We start from the raw sequence: 18,123 nt of genomic DNA, 5'->3' as shown, positions 1-18,123 counted from the left end.
ATATATATATATATATATATATATATATATATATATATATATATATATATATATATATATATATATATATATATATATATATATATATATATATATATATATATTTTTTCGAGGAGACATACTAACTCAATTCGTGAAGCGAGGATCAAATTTACTTTCTTTTCCTTAATAGATTTCACAGAAATGAAGGACTCTTCTCCATGTTGTTAGTTTAGTTATAGCCACTGAGAAAGTTGCCAGGAGCAACGAAACGGTTCTAAAAAACTTTATTATTATTATTAATATTATTATTATTATTATTATTATTATTATTATTATTATTATTATTATTATTATTATTATTTATTATTATTATTATTTTCGTGGATGCAAGGTAAGATATTGGCAATTCGTAAATGTATGTGATAATAAGAACCACATTGTGCAGGATAATCCTGTATTTTCTAGCTCATATTGTATTTTGCTTGTTGTGTGGGTTCGCATAAAAACATCTGATTTTTTTTCTCTTATTTTCTCACAATACCTTGATAGCTTGAAGAGGTGTTTGACTACCTGAAAGAAGTGGAAGGAATGGCTGATGAAGCAGGGGATCGGGTACATAACTTGAACAAAGTATTACAAGAACATGTTTTTGTCAATAATTCTGAGGTAAAACTAAAAGTCATTAGATGACATTAACACCTAATGTAGATAATGAGATCTGCTGTCCAGGTAATACTGTTGATTCTTACTCTAATATGAGTTTTTGTTTTCTTATTGGTTCATTTTTTTTACTACAATAACCCTAAAGAAATGTGTGAAGTAACATGATAGGAATTTTCAGCTAAAAAGAAATATTGTTACTTCTGTTTTCATTTTAGCCCATGATCCTCGTATACATTTTGAAATAAAAAGAGCGATAGTTTTTAAGGTATTTAACTAAAATGGAAAATAAAGAAAAAAATGTTAAAGTTAAAAAGGATAATGTTAGTTAATACGTCGTTTTTAGGAGCAATTAAAAATAGTTGATAGTAGATCCTAATATTTATAGAATAAAAGGGAGCGAATACTATTGAGTAAAAGTTTTGGAAGAGTTGTTACGAGCTTACAAGTGCTCTAGAATTAAGTTGGTACTTCATCTAAATTTATACTAATCACAATTTTTTTTTTTAAAAAACGTAAATGTTGTTGATTTCCTGTACGTGTTTATTTCCATATGTATGAGAACATTTTCTGATAGTTTACAGACTGAATGTACCAAAGGAAAATTATTTGTAAGAGTGGTCGTATGTCAGATGAGCAATTTTTGTGTTAATTTTTGCATTGTGAGAAATCTGTGTTGTTATTTTATGTGTATTATTTTATTTTATTTTATTATTTGTTCTTATAAGAAGTTGGAAGTTTCTGCAGAGAACACGAATGGATGTAGTAAAATATATGTATATATCTGAAAGAGTATTTGAGTTCTGCCATTGTCTTCCTTATCACATATGCTGCTTCTTTAGCACATTGCTTACATACTTAATAGAAATGTAATATTATTGGTAGACAGCACTTTGATTTTAACTCTTTACATTGAATAGTTTAGGACGCACTTTTGTATATGCAACTTCTAGCGGGTTGTGGTTTATATATATAGACATCCAGCCCTGATTTGAATTGAATATTGTTTGGAAGGAATTGTTTTTTAAAGTTTACTTGAATTGAATCACAGAAAAAGTTTTTACATCTTATTTTTATAATTGGCTCTTCACAGGGAAAAATATGTTAATGTACAATGTGTACGTATTTTATACACCTTTCGAAATAAGAATTCCTCTAGCATTAAATTATAACAAGCTTATTTTTTTTGACTATCTTTTATTATTTATAAAATAATATTAAAAACAGATTATCAGGTTGATAGTTGTAAAAATAATACAGATGTATTTAACAACACCTTATAAAGTTCATTCCTAACAGTGACATCTGATTTATCTTATAATTTATAAAATACATTAGAACAAATCATTAAAAATTGCTCGCTAAGTAATTTCTGAAATAAAATGTATTCCGAAAAGCAGAGTAAATAATACTTCGGCCTTATCTCTTTCGTTAGACTAAATTTGACATTTTTTAAAAATTTCTTTCTTCGTTGGTTGTATTTGAATTGAGTGTTACATGAGCTTCTGCTAGGAATCAAACCCGAGTTTCCCGCGCCAAGGAATATTTCTTTTTTCGTATGTTCAGTAGAGATTGCTAAGTTCGATACATGGACATAGATAAACCCGAGGTGACATTGGCAAAATATTTTCATGTTAATGTGAGTTCTAAATGAAAAATAGTCGTTCTCTGGACTTGTGATCTCATCTTGCCAGTATAAATACTTTTTTCCCTGTGTTGCGTAAATGGAATATTTAAACTTCGCAGTTGGAAACAGTAATAACTTTTTGTTCGCAAGACACAAAAAGTTGTATAATTGATTAAAAACAAGAGAAGGTAGGTTTTTGTTTATTTATTTTATTTTTTTTTTTTTAATTTTCACCCTAGTTCTGAAAAAAGGTCAACGTTAAATATAGCAAAGTATTTTATAAGATGCCGATTTCCGAAAAAAAAAAAACTCGTTTTTTGTAAAAGATTTTCGTAGTTTTTGTTTCAAAGTAGATTATATACTGGTTATATAGAATCAGGAAATATTAAATAGGTAACAGTTCTTAATATTTCAAGTGATTATATTTGAAGTGTCGCAGTTTCTTACTGAGTTATGATACTTGTACTCTACTTTTTTTCTTTCTTTTCTTCCGGATATCGTTAAGCAAACGGTTTCTGATCGATCAAAAGTCCTAATTTGTAAAAATAAAATTCTCTTTCTGTTCTTTTGCATGTATGAAAAAGAGAAGGACTGGACACCTAGAAAACATATCTTTCTAAAATTAAATTTTATTTATTTTCATTCCTAAATATTCGAGTTTTCCGTAGTAAATGATGTGTTGGCGTATGTGGTACACCGAATATGAAGCAAGAATTCTCTTCGTTTAAAGTAACGATATTTTAACTGAAATATCACAATCCTCACCGAATTATTATAGTGTTTTGAATAGTTTATGGAAATTTCAACAAAAATGACTATGCTTGAGGAGTTAATTAAGGGAAGTGTTTAGGTGTGACTAATTATTCGGTTTTCTTTTCAACACTTAGGACAAGTTAACTTTAACGAAAGAGGCCGATTTTATAGGTCGTCCGTGCGCGAATATATGTATATATATACACTACGGTAGAACGGTGATTTCTGCCTTTTAGTAGAGAGATACAAGTGAAGATGGCACCTTTCAGTGAGACGCTGAATCGATTCCGGAAAACTGCTTGTCACTGTATGTTACTGTTTTTCTATGGCGATCAACATTGAAACCGAAAATAGTTAATTTCTATTATTTCCTGTTTGAATAGAGATTAATTATGAGATAGAACCTATTCTCGGGAAGCTAAATTGATTCCAGAAAAATCGCTTCTCGCTATATCTTATCACTTTTGCTTTAAGACTTGTCTACAGGCAGACGGATACATCCGTTGTAAAAGATATCCGATATTTATCCCTAGCATAGTTTGGAAGTCGAATACGCCACCCATGTCTGTAAAGCACCATATTCTTGCCCTCAGATAAAATTTTCATTTGAAACAGACATGAGTTTTCGTTTAAGGTTTCCATTCAAAGCCAAAATATTGAAATTTTATACGTACGGTTGCGAGGATATGGCCTTTGAAAGAGAACCCGCCGGCTAGGCTGTTTCGAGTAAGATAACGTTTTCATTTCGTTTATGAGAGTCAGTTGGCTAAGAAAATCCCTGGATGCTTCAGTTAGAATGACTTGAATGTCTTCAACATCTCAGAGAACTGGATTGGGACATGTTTAATATAGGATAATACATCGTTATAATAAGAATATGGTCGATTTATGTTTACTGTTTCGTGTTTTATCAATGAGAATATTAATTAAATGTGTGTAGAGAATGAAATCAGCCGTTTTTTTTTTTTCGCTCAAATTATCATGTTTTGTCTGAGGGGACAGAATTAAGGAAGAAAATATGTATATATTAAATTGATTTATAGTTTAGAGACGGTAAAGAAAGAATTTTGTTTCCCATTCTACACTTAAACGTGGACGTGATACGATCTTTTTGATTTCGTTTGAGATATACGTTAAGGTCCGTGATAAGCTGTAAATTTCGTTCTGGGGTAATGTTGACTAAGTTGTAAAGCGCTCACTTTGGCGTAAGGAATTCGTGATGCAATCTTACCCATGTTAGCTTCTGATCGATAGCATATTTCAGTGAGCACTAATCTTCCGTGTGGGGAGTTGTTGGTTCAACTGAAAGCTATGTGAGTTTGTGGTGGATAGTGTCATATCCGTGATGGATTTTCTCGGAGTTTTCCCGTTGTCTCCCCCCTTCTTCCACTAATTATTTCACAGCCATTAACTTTCATTAATCATCTATTTCCTTTAGCCTAAAGTACATAAACATTCGACGTTAAACTAGAATCATTTCTGTAACTATCTCAGGGATTTCCCGTTTTTCCCATATTTTCATTCCACTAATTCTTGTGTATATTTCGTTCCTGCATTTATCGCTCGTCTTCTCCAGATTACAGGACGTAACTTTGTAACAAACTAAAGATTTAATTTTATTTCCATTCATGTTGCCACGATGCTGAAAAGAGACGTGAAACTGCAAAGAAAAGAACTTCTTTGGTCGTTTCTAACGTTTTTTCTTATTCTGTCACTTCGGACGATACATGACACGTTCAACTAAACACTGCATTAATAATAATAATAATAATAATAGTAATAAAATGTTGGCTTTTAATCCTACTACAAAGAGGTAGGTCGTAAACAAGTACGTATTTTGTGATTTCAAATTACTTTTGGGTGCAGTATCTTTTTTTGCGTATTACATTTATCGATTTATGTGTTGTACTTTTAAAGTAATAGGTTGCTTATTGCATTTATGACTATTGTTGTATAATTGAGTCAGAAAAATGGGAGTTTCTTTGGTGAATTATATTTGAGAATTTGTCCTAATAGGCTTAACATTTCCACTAAGGGCCTTTGCTACGCCCACCCCGTCTTTTCTTTTTCTTTAAAGTTAAAGAGAATTAAGAACATAAGAAATTTAGATAGTGAGTCAGATAATGTCTTTAGATTGCTATAATATGAACTAATACTTTCTTGTTAAGAAACTAATTGTTTCTCCCACCCGACGGGACACTGTAGCTCAAAAAGGTGTTTAATTAAAAGGTTAATTGTTTACATGTAACATTTTTTTTCCCAACCAACTCACTTGCAGTCACACAAACATTAATGCTCAACTCTAAATCTGGTTTCGGTCCTTATCTTAATAATAAATAGCAAAGCACATTCTTGTTCAGCATAATCTAGTTTCGGTCCTTATCTTAATAATAAATAGCAAAGCACATTCTTGTTCAGCATCATCTAGTTTCGGTCCTTATTTTAATAATAAATAACAAAGCACATTCTTGTTCAGCATCAACAGGTTTCGGCGCTTATCTTAATAATAAATAGCAAAGCACATTCTTGTTCAGCATCATCTGGTTTCGGTCCTTATCTTAATAATAAATAGCAAAGCACATTCTTGTTCAGCATCATCTGGTTTCGGTCCTTATTTTAATAATAAATAGCAAAGCACATTCTTGTTCAGCTTCATCTGGTTTCAGTCCTTATCTTAATAATAAATAGCAAAGCACATTCTTGTTCAGCATCATCAGGTTTCGGTCCTTATCTTAATAATAAATAGCAAAGCACATTCTTGTTCAGCATCATCTGGTTTCAGTCCTTATCTTTTAATAAATAGCAAAGCACATTCTTGTTCAGCATCATCTGGTTTCAGTCCTTATCTTAATAATAAATAGCAAAGCACATTCTTGTTCAGCATTATCTGGTTTCAGTCCTTATCTTAATAATAAATAGCAAAGCACATTCTTGTTCAGCATCATCTGGTTTCAGTCCTTATCTTAATAATAAATAGCAAAGCACATTCTTGTTCAGCATCATCTGGTTTCAGTCCTTATCTTAATAATAAATAGCAAAGCACATTCTTGTTCAGCATCATCTGGTTTCAGTCCTTATCTTAATAATAAATAGCAAAGCACATTCTTGTTCAGCATCATCTGGTTTCAGTCCTTATCTTAATAATAAATAGCAAAGCACATTCTTGTTCAGCATCATCTGGTTTCAGTCCTTATCTTTTAATAAATAGCAAAGCACATTCTTGTTCAGCATCATCTGGTTTCAGTCCTTATCTTAATAATAAATAGCAAAGCACATTCTTGTTCAGCATCATCTGGTTTCAGTCCTTATCTTAATAATAAATAGCAAAGCACATTCTTGTTCAGCATCATCTGGTTTCAGTCCTTATCTTTTAATAAATAGCAAAGCACATTCTTGTTCAGCATCATCTGGTTTCGGTCCTTATCTTAATAATAAATAGCAAAGCACATTCTTGTTCAGCATCATCATTATACATTTTCAAATAATTAAATTGAAACAATACAGTTTTAAGTTCCAATTAAGTCGTCACAATTCTTCTAAATCTGCAAATTGCCTGTACGCATGCGCCATCTATTGGCTTTAGTAGGCAGCGCAGGTGATAGACTGAAATAGTAATATTGTTATTTCCTCTCTCTTATCATGGTGGTCACTATGGTCTTTTCTAGACAAACGCGTGAAGCAGAATTTGACTTGTGAAGTCAAATGTGAACAAAAACAAAATACTTGCAAAATTGTTTGCAGTTGGCGGGAAATGATTCCGATTAAAAATATGGGGACCCTTGTTTAGAATATTTACGAGTAAAATAATAATAATAATAATAATAAAAGAAAATATCGAAGGAACATACTTCTACTATTTTTCATATAGCCACGATGCGGAAAGGTAACAACAACAATATACAACAAAGAATATTGAAATTGCTCGACATACAGTGGGTGTCAGTGATTTTTAAGGAATTAACTATCGATGTCGTACAAGATTGGGTCTGATCCCACTTAAGACATAAATCACTTAAGGAAGTATAAAATAAAACAGTATCATTCTCAAGATGTACATGCTTTGTGTTGTAGGTAAAGGCATAGCCATGCTTAAAATAATACACAATTCTGTAACAGGAAAAAATGATTGGTATAAATAGAACACAATTTATAATCACTTATCGTGACACAAAATTAGTTTTTGTGTTATTTTCATTTATTCAAATCAGGTTGGGTTTCTATATAGTTAAATATCTACCTCTTAATTTGACGGATTCTGGATTTTCACCAGGATCTAAAATTTTGCTTACGCACAAAACTGCTTCATTGAGCTTACACTAGTCGTACCTTACAAGAAAATAATCTTAAAAAATTCCTAAGACATCTAATACATTAGTTCATAGGGTTAAGAGTGAACTCGGATGTGGACATGTCGTTTCATTATTCGTTATAATTACTGAAAAACAAAATGTAAAACATTCTTATGATGTTTTCACTTGTTAATAGTAGACAGAAGTATAATTCAACCACGTATGATTGAAAAGTAAATTCGAATTTGCCTAATTGAAGTATAAGAATCTACTATTTCGCTTATTTTATCTGTCTTATATTTTCAGAGTATGTTCTTGTGAAAAGTGAAGTGTGTCAAAAAATTAAATTATCACGGCAGTAACCATATTCTTTGATCCTCAGTGATCTCTGACTAGTTTCGTCGTCAGCTTACAAGGTTTCTTTTTTGTAAACGTTCTTACGTTTTTGTCGTGTGTGTATGTTTGAAGAAATAAGAAAGGAAAATTTCCACTACTTAAAATAATTAAAAAAGAAATCGGCACATTCTGATTAATACCGTTAGTTTAAAAGTGCTGGCGAGGTAGAGCATACCTTTCAGACCGCACAAGCTGTAGGGCACTGTTACTGCTTCTTCTAATAATGTATTACATGTAGATGTTCTAAAATGTCCATGCTCAAATATTTTGGTAAGTGCTTTTGTATTTAAAAATGCTTGTATTCCAAAACAATATTTTTTCTTTCAGCTATTCAGTATGCGTTGGTTTTTATTTTAGTTGCAAAGCACACTATTTTGTTTCTTGTCTTACCAATTCATATACATGGTGTTATAATATTTTAGGAAGAGATTTCTCACATCATGATAAGAAAAAAAAAAATTTATATGGACCTGTGCTCAAAAGTGGATAGTCTCAGAGTTATAGGGTGCCGAAAACGTTAAATAAGTGAACTTTAAAAGTTTATAGCTCCACTATTATGGAACCCATCGTAGTTGGGTCAAGACTTTACTCAGGAACTGGTATGTAAACATCCACATATCCATGTTTAAGAATGCTGCACACCAATTTTTTTAGAGAGGTAGGTGGAAAGTGACCAAGTACTCCCAAACAACCTGTCTAAAAATGATTGTACAAGTACCGAAAGTTCTGAAAGGTGGATATTTGGATAGTTCATATACCAGTTCCTTAGTGATGTCTTGACCCGACTACGATAGGTCCCATAGTAGTGGAGCTATGGACTTATAAAAGGCACTTATTTCACATTTTCTGCGCCCTATAACTTCGAACTACCTACTTTTGAGCACAGTTTCATATGAACTTTTTTCTTCTTATCTGATGTGAGGAATCTTCCCAAAATATTGTGAAACATTTATGTAACACCCAATATTATAAGAAATAGTTTGATAATGCATTTATATCCATGTAAATCTTATTTGGAAAAAAAAAATGGCTACTGATCTCTATTGGAAAAGCCGATTACTTTCATCCGAAATGGCTGTATGAGATATTTTTTGAAATCACAGTGTTATGCTAACGTAACGCCGGTTGTGAATAAAAGTTCTTTACAGAGGTGGGTGGCCAGATTTTGTGAAGATGAATATTTAAGTATTGCATGAAGATCAGTTGTGCCAAGATGGTTTTGTGATAAATAAATATATGTATATGTTGTGAATATTGTATAAACCCTGTTAATTGAATATCAAAGTTAATTCGTTGAAGTGTAATTACTAGGGATCCTTTCTTCGTTTTAGAACGATACTAATTTAATTAATAGTTTTTTGTAATTTTGCGTTATCTGGCAGAACACGCATAAATCACATAAGTGTACTATACAAATAAGATTGAAAAGAAATCAACCTGGATCATTTAGCTGTTATATTTAATTAGACCGTAGTATAAAATCATAAACAGTATGTGTGTTGATGAGAAATTACAGTAGTGTGAAGTACTGTTCATAGTTACAAGAGAAATATACAGTCAAAATTATACAAAAGTTTAATGGGTAACATTTTATTGATAATATTGTTTATAGTTATCGTACATAAATATATCCGGTTTGCTATAAAAGTATTTGAGTATATCCGTATTTGATAAACCATCTAACCACAGCAGTCATTTGACCTTTATCCGTTTTTATTAGATTTTTTTTATGGTTGTGTCAAAGGATTTGTTTATGCATTAGAAATTCGCCTTTGAAATGAATGCAAATAAAACATTGTGAATAAATTAGTTATATGTATGTGTAAGAAATTAGACAATTAAGGAAAAAATATTTAACATGAAAGCGATTAGTTGGATTATAAATTAGAGGCCTCATTAACCATAAAATGTTCAAGATTTCGTAAATTATTTCGTTCATATTGCCCTGTTATTTATGTAACGTGAAATCATTAACATTTGAAAAAAAAAAAAAAAAAAAGGAAGAAAAGGATTTAGTGATTACGTGGGACTTTTCTTATTTCTTTTTAGCATTATTTGTTGGTAATTATACACTTTTCTGTCTCCGTGACGTACGCAAGGCGGGGGTGAGGGTTCGGAGTTTAAATCTCTTTTGGACAAGATATTATGGAAAAATAAACATTCACTGTATTAAGATAAAAATAGAGACACGAGTTTTTCACAATGCGCAATAAAACGAAATGCGTCAAAATTAAGTAATTCTCAGTTTCTTGACGTTTTATGGTATTCTATGTGTATTTTCATTAGTTTCCGTTGCGCAATAAAACGCGAAATTGCCAGTTTTGCGTGAAATTTTAAAAATACCTTTTTATTAATTTAAAAGCGCCAGTTTTCCCTGACGGAACGGTAGAATGTGGAATGAACGGTGCATTTTGGGTGATTTGGACATGGCTATAGAGAACATATTGCGCGTTAGCTATCACCATTGCAGCTGGATGGGAAGGAGCCGTTTTAATTAGCTAGCCAATGGCAGGGACTGGTGATAAGTGACAAACGTACAATAATGAAGGAGGAAAATGTGGAAACATGTAACATGCTATTATATATATAATTTTCTATAAGTGAAATTTACTATGTCAAGTGCAATATTCAGTGTATTTTGTTTTTAGGTAATTAATGGTTTATTTCTGTAATGATCTATGAATAAAAGAAACAGTTTTTAAAATGTCAAGGGATACCTTGTTTTACAAGAGCTACAAAATGTGAAACTTTATTTGGAAAATTCGACAAAACGAAACGCGAACCACTGGTCTGACTGTTTAATCTTATCTTGCTCTCTTGCATTGTTCGTAATTCTTTTTTTAAATGTAATTTATAGTTATTTTCGTGAAAAGAAATAGTCACACAAATCATAGCACTATGATTTTAGTCTTCTTTTTCTTTTTTTTTTTTAATATATGTGTAATTGTTCAGTCTTTTTAATTTGTTACCAGAAGCAAAAATTTAGAGATAAGTGATAAGCTACCAATGTTCTTCACTTGCTGTAAGATTTGTGAAATTGTGCCAATGTGAAAGAGACTGGATGAAGAATTTAATGGATTGTTATTTATTACTTAAAAAGGAAAGGTTATTATTTGTATATTTATGTTTGAAACTGAAAGTGTATACTTTTTTTTTTTTTTTTAAATATATGTAGTGTTATCAGGGATGGGATTTGATTGGTGGTAGTTAATGAGAACATTATTACCAAGACTATTTGTCCCTGATACGAGGAAAGTGATATGTATGTAATTATATACTAACATATCTGTATGTGAAACTAAAATCAATAGTTCCGTATGTTCCATTATTTTTAGTATTTTTTCTTTTATTATTATTATTCAGCTTTTTCTTATTTCAGTTTAGTCACTTCACTGTTCTCAGGTAATCGCCCTCTCTTTGTATCTATTTCCTCCTCTCTTGAAACCCTAAAATCGACGTCCGTTCGGCTGCACGCTTTTCCGTCATAATGTTCAAAGTGATTCCTAATCGTTAGCTTGAATAGCTTTTCCTAATTTATTTTTCTTCTTTGCCTGTGCAATAATTTTAACTTTTTGTTTTGTTGGTGTTCGATTCATTAAAGATTGTCATTAGTCGCTGTCGTGATTTTTTCTTTCTTTTCTTTTTTTTTTTTTTCTCCCTAAGCAAAGAAGCACCATTTCGCTATATCATGTACACATCCACGTACATTTCTAATGCTCCATACCTGTGTGTCCTCATTTTTGATCCGTTTCTGACTAAATATTTTTTTCTTTGTTTGTGAGCGTTCTGTCGTTCTGATAGCTGGAATCGGTGTTCGTCTAGCAAAGAAGTTAGGTTGGAGTTTTTGCGTCTCTTTCAGCACCTAGGCTAAAAGACGTATTGGTCGACAGTTCAAGATTTCAAAGCTTTCCCACCAGTAATCGTAACAGTTTTTACTGAAATATATATATATATATATATATATATATATATATATATATATATATATATAAATAGACATGAAAAGGCACACTAGAACTTAACAAAACTGTACCGTACTATTATAATCGGTTTTGTTCTACTATGAATAAATGTAGTTCATTTGTGTTGGAATGAGAACTATGCCATCGTTTGTGGAAATGAAAAATATATGGTAGCGATAGGTAACCCTTAAATCTTCACCTTTGAGGAAAAATGTTGAGTATGCAAACTCTATCTTGCATTTTGGTTTTCATATGCACACACTGGGACCTCGTTATTCTAATTACGTGACGCTAAAATTGTACATTCTTTTTGTTCGTTATGACATAGACTCGAAAAAATGTGCATACAGAAATTTTTACTTATTAGAGAAGATTAACCCCTTCCTTTATCAAGTGGGGTAACTCAGTTCCCCAACGTCTGTTTTTCTGAAAATATTTTAGGTAAAAAAAAAAAAAACTGGGTCTCCATCTAAATTTTGTTCATTGTAATAAGGATTGAACATCTTAGTATGTTCATTAATATACTAATTATTGTTTAGAAATTATGTAAAAATCTTTATTTTCTATACAATATATGACTGCGTAAAGGAAATGAAAATATTAACATAATTATTGTTTACGTGTCACTCAGTTACTCTTAGTATAATACGGACTATTTTTGCATTATTACGCATTACGGATAATGTACACTGAGTTGGGAAAACCACTCTAACACATGTATCTTGCGAAAGCAACAAAAATCAGCATTAAAACTAACAAAAAGAATTTCAAGAGTAGTGTTTTAGGGTCGGTTGGTAAGGTAATGATACGTGAAAGTAAGTAAGGTTTACAGTTCAATAAAAGTGAAGATTGTCCAATGCAGTTCTTCTTGTACACTGCCGTAATGATTTTATTTTTGTTATTAAATAAATACGGTACCAGGAAACAAGTCACATTTTGACACAAAGTTACATATACAGTATATCATACGTTTCCTAGACAATACATGTGAGGTAGCTAACCCCCTTTGGAAGAAAATCGTTCACTTTAACCCTTGGTAAAGCACAGGTTAACGCTCAAGTTATTTATCTGTATAATTTTCACATTTAATAATGTATTTGCCGATACGTTTTCATATACATTCTGTTAGTGCTACTATAATTTTCCTAATTACATTTTATCTATAGTTTGATTTTTTGTATTTACTTGCCTAAAAATTTTCGCTTGTCGAAAACTTTGATCTACAATTCTTGTCAATAATTAAAACTGCGTACTTACGAAGCAGAGATTTTCGTGTTGATAGATCGTATATGTTGTGCTGTTTAAATTTTGTAATAACATTTTCATATAATCAGAATGAAGTGAAAAGTCTTCTGGGGTCAATTGTCTTTCAGTTGGTTGATGCAGGTTTCCAACCTTAACCTGAACCAGATCTTCCATTTCTGTGTAGTTTTTTTTCCCTCCTCCTCGTATTATTTGGTCAGTATATTTGAATTGCCATATCTTGTGGGTATTTTTCCTTCTTGTCATTCCCTCCATAGCTAAGAGCTTGATTCCTTTGTCTCACAATGTGTCTAATCATCCTATCTCGTCTTTTCGAAATAAGTCTTCAGCACTCTCCTTTTTTCTTGTTCCATTTCCAGCATTCTTATTTGATACCGCGCGTAATTTTTAGCATGCTTCTGTAGCAGCACATTTTTTTGAATTGTGCATGCCTTACATCCGTACATATGGTTTCATTTTTTTTTTTTTTTTTTTTTTTTAATTTATTCAGTGTAAATGTTTGCGGTTAGAAGCTTTTGTTTTTCATCGAATGCCTTCTTCTCGTGAACTATTCTGGATTTTATATATTTTGTAGGGTTTTTTTTTTTTTTTTTATCGCTTGTTATTTTCCTACTTTAACGGAAATCCTACACCTCTTCTACCAAGCGTTTTTCTTTTTTGATCTTCATTTTCTAGTAGTTTTTTTTTTTTTTTTCGTGCGTTTGTTGGTCTTCTTTATCATTTTGAACCATGATAGAATTTCATATTTTGATGATGATAACTGAAAAATGTGTATTCACATACGTAACTAACACATTTTAAATACATCTTAATCCATTCCGTAGTCATCAGTAGTAGGGCTGTATCATAGTAAAGAGTAGCTCGCAAACTTACCAATGTATGCAAAGGTTATTTTAAGAATCAAAAGGATTCCCTACTTGGTTGGTGTATTCTTAAAATGTGCCTATATTTTCATGTGTTTTCGTTACGTTCTCAGAACTTCCATCAGCTTGTAAGTGGAAAGGGAAGGTTTCTAATGATGATTCTACCTTGAGAATATGAAGAAGTTGTGTATTGTGTTGTTAAAAAAAAAGTACTGTGTTCACCCATATCTAAGTCCTGACACTCGATAGTCATAAACATCTGTAAATTCTCATAGAAAATTTCTCTCTAAGCACAGTGTAGCGATGATCTTCAAGATATCCGAGCAGAACGAAAACGTATCGAAATAAAAAGCACGTAAGATTTTACAATTCTTTATTTCGTATCTACGAAGTTGTATATCATTAAAGATGTTTGCTTGTCTCACTTTCCTTGTATCATTTTCTTGCTTGAACCAGAGCACTAAATTCGAAGAAGACAGCAGAGAGGTTTAAAAAATGAAAAGAAAAAGAAAATTTACTTGTTGTGTGTAAGAACGTGAACTCAGGTCAAATATTGATTGTGTAGTTGGCATATTTTTTGATTAAATAGCATTTAATAATTTTGATTTCAAAGAGTAGAACATGATGGGTTTCTTATTGCAGCATATAGCATGTGAGGTCATAAGATAAACACTTTCATCAGATATTACCCCTTCCATTGCTGGCGACTGCTATAGTCAAGTCCGTGCCACGTCTCAATCTTTTTTTTTTTTTTTTTTCCTCCAAGATATCGATCTAATTCTCTAACTTTTGTATGTAGAGCCATGTCTTGGCTACAGAAGCAGTATGCAGTCAAAGGATTAAATCTTGAAAACTGCTTGTTCGTTATGTAATAGTGGTTTTTATTTCTTTATACGTTGTGCAATACTTACATATAACTGTGTTCCTGATCTTCTTTGTAGAAATTTTACTTGAAAAGTGTGTAAAGGTGTATCAATCTCGAATATAGAGCAGCACGCTTTCCAGTGTGTCGTGTAAGGGCCTATAATATTCACAAGTGAATTTCATTTTACATTGTGAAACTACGCTGAGGATCCAATATTGGATCTGGAAGTGGTCTATTCTTAGGACGCTGATTTCATATCAAAAAGTTATTTACATATCTGTTACGCTTTTGCTGTATGAGAATACAATGTTGATTCCGATAGTGGCCAAATCTAACACTTCCGGTTTTACAAATGCCTAGTCGTAGCTGAGTGACTGTCGCGTGTACTTCATGTATGCTTGGACCCGGGTTCAATTCCTGGTGGAGTGCTTGTCTCAGGTTCAAATCCGAGTAGTGGTTCGGATTTCACTTCAAACAGAGTGCCATGCTCATGTAGCCTTGATAAGTGGAAAGGGACGTTAGACTCAAATCACTCCAGTTTAGTTTCAACGATGGTCCTCTCTCGAGTTTGACTTTATGGCCCTTTATAAAATAACATTTGTATGATGCTTCTCATACTTTTTCAGTTCGCGGCACTCTTAGTGTACGACGGTTTTTCGGCGGTGCTGTAAGTCAGAACATAGGTGTAGCAAAGACATATACGTGAATGATATACACAGAAAATTAAACATTTTAATTTTACAAGCCCTTTGGCAGATGTTGCTGTAAATCGAAATTATTTTCGTCGTAATTATGACATTTCTAAAGTTAAGTGTCGTTTCAGTGAAACTTCCAAATATTACGTGAAAGCTAGCTAAGGTGCTGTGGCGCACAGTTTAGGACATCCTGCATTTGTAAGAAACGTGCTGCCATCTGTGGGTGAATGGTACGTCTTTACAATTACTTTAAGATGTAAGTTAATGGAAAGAAATTTATCGAGACAGACTAAAACTTTCTGAAAAGAATCGCGTCATCTCGAAAAGTCATGTAGTAAGTCGCACCTCAGGCGCTTGTTAGTGTTGTTTCCTCCTAACAGAACAAATATTCTGTTTGGAAAAGGTATTTTATTTGGAAATCTGGATAAATAAATAAACTGACTTGAAATGTCAAACCTTTTGCACAAAATTTTAATCTACCACAAGTAACGGGTGCTCTTGAATGAAAGCATAAAATGTCATATTCTATAATTTGCTTGGTGAAGTAGGTACCTTTAGTATTACTTGTTTTATTTGTGGAAAGTACACTACTTTTTGAAGAGGTGATTCGGATCATAAGTGGTGCTATATCATACGAAAGTACGAAATGATCTTAATAATAAAGTCGTGTCTTGTGATTTTCCAGAATAGCCACAGACTTGTAGCAGCAAATTAGTAGTATTAAATGTTAGAATGAATGACGAAGGCAATGTTAAAAATGAAGGAAAAGGTAATAATTTATGCCAAATTTAAATTTGTGTAGTTGCAAGTTTACCTTGGCCTTAATTTTCATAATTTTGTTAAGATAAGTATGTTGAGATAAAACAAAAACTAGAGTTTGAGGAATGTATGTACTTAGTTTTTTTTTTTGAGACTTCATAACAGTAATCGTTTTGTAGATACAGAATTGTTATTCGCATTTTTATATGGAATAATCGCTGTTAGTTGTCATTGATAGTTTATGCAAAATTTCATATGAGATCTGACAATATGGTAATCTTAATTTGTAATATAGTTATTGTAATATATATATACATATAAATATATATAAATACGTTAAAGGTTTTTGATATTGTAGTATACTAACAAATGTTGTTGATTAATAAGTAAGTATTGTGTTACATAAAGAAAGTATTATTCTATGCGAGAGAATTGAGTAAATGCACTAATTAAAACAAGTTGTCTAAAAAGATAAGCCTTGTTTTAATAATTGTTCTTGCATGTGACCTGTAAACCTGTAATTCCTTGATCTTTGGAATTTGGGGAGAGAATCGACTTTCTACAAAGACGTGCCATGTGAGTAATATACTATATGTCGTTGGAAAAGGAAAAACACATAATTTAAAACAAAGTAGTAATCATTGTTGTCGTTATTGGTAGACTTTAGAAATTTTATTTGAAAGTATTCTTAAACTGAAACAAATCAGAGCTCCATTTACAGCAGTTTGAGTTGCGTATATATGTCCAAACTTGAACCCGATATTGCCTTCGGAAAAGCTATGGCTTCATCATCTGTTGCCCTGAGTGTGATGTCCCCATGTGTCTTGACAGCAGTCATTCACTCGCAACTTTCATTGTAGAAAGCTGTTACACTGGAAGTTGCAGTTTAGGGTGGTGACACATCATGAGGGATGTAGTTTCTTCAAAAGACGAAACCCGCAGAAATCCACAGAGCATCTGGTTTCTTCGCCGGTATGTCCTCAAGTGGAATAGGCTTGATACTGTGGATGTCTCCATTTGTTGCAGAAATCTGTATGTAGAAAGAGATTATGTGGTGGAACCTTGTGTTGCCGCAGACTTTATTTATGACATTTCCATACAGGTGAGGCAAGTCTTCTGTATAAATAGGTGTGAGTATATGTTGCTGATAGTATACAGAGTTGATCTTATAGCTTTTAGGCACCTGCCAAATAATGAATCTTACTGTAGCAATATTCCACGACAGCCATAAATCCTTTGAAGAAAGTTATCTTGCAATGACAGAGTAATTTCGGATAGAATTTCTAGTCGAGCGAAGTGTAAGTTAAGACTGATGAATTTTACTACAATCTGATAATCCTAGCTGAAAATGAATCCTAGCTTCATCCAACGTGGCGGCGAACTCTCCCAGTGATGGGTCTCACTCATATAATGTCTTTAGCCCTTAAATATGTTCCGGAAATTTAATTTGTGATGCAGTGTGCAGTTCACAGTTCTCTGAGACATGTGGTTACATCGTGTAGGGGCTTTTCCTTGAGGATCCTTCAACGTAACTTCTGAGACAAGTTTGGAACCACTACATTGCATAACACTGTTTGGTGGGTGGAACTGATAGTTGATAGCTTTTGGCTTTTATATCGCTTGATTATATTCTTAAAAGGTGTCGATTCTATGGTGTATCCATTTTCTTTACACTGTTTTTGAATTTTAGACACAGAAAACTTGGCGTGGAAAGGTGCCACGATATACCCATCTCAAACTTGTTCACTTTGGAAGCCATAGTAGCGAAATAGTACTGAAAGTTTTTAGTTGTGTGTTGGTCTTCAAACAGGGTGGATTGATTTAAATCACTTGATTTTTTCAATAAAAATCGTTGATTTAAATCGAATTCCGAAATAAATTAATTTAAAGTGAAAATAAGTAAAATCCCGTTTCTGTTTTGTTATTTCGATTATGGAAATTAATAATCATAATACAATGAGACTCAAATGTACAGTATAGTATGAAAACAAATGTCATGCAGAGGATGA

The 18,123-nt window shown here is 32.1% G+C and overlaps 1 long non-coding RNA gene across 2 annotated transcripts in view; it reads left to right on the top strand.

Moving 5' to 3' along the window:
- The window catches only part of LOC145664715 (uncharacterized), a 32,934-nt gene extending 21,095 nt beyond the window's left edge, over positions 1 to 11,839 (top strand). For both annotated transcript variants that reach the window (XR_014127512.1, XR_014127513.1), the window contains exon 3: positions 532 to 11,839. This is a non-coding gene — a long non-coding RNA (uncharacterized LOC145664715). The remainder of the gene's footprint in view (positions 1 to 531) is intronic.
- The last annotated feature ends 6,284 nt before the right edge of the window (positions 11,840 to 18,123 follow it).

Source organism: Thermobia domestica, chromosome 11 (genome assembly GCF_964235325.1).
Source record: "Thermobia domestica chromosome 11, izTheDome1.hap1.1, whole genome shotgun sequence".
Classification (NCBI taxonomy): Eukaryota; Metazoa; Arthropoda; class Insecta; order Zygentoma; family Lepismatidae; genus Thermobia; species Thermobia domestica.
Note: the sequence above shows the minus strand (reverse complement) of the source record. Positions and strands in the feature narration are given on the sequence as shown.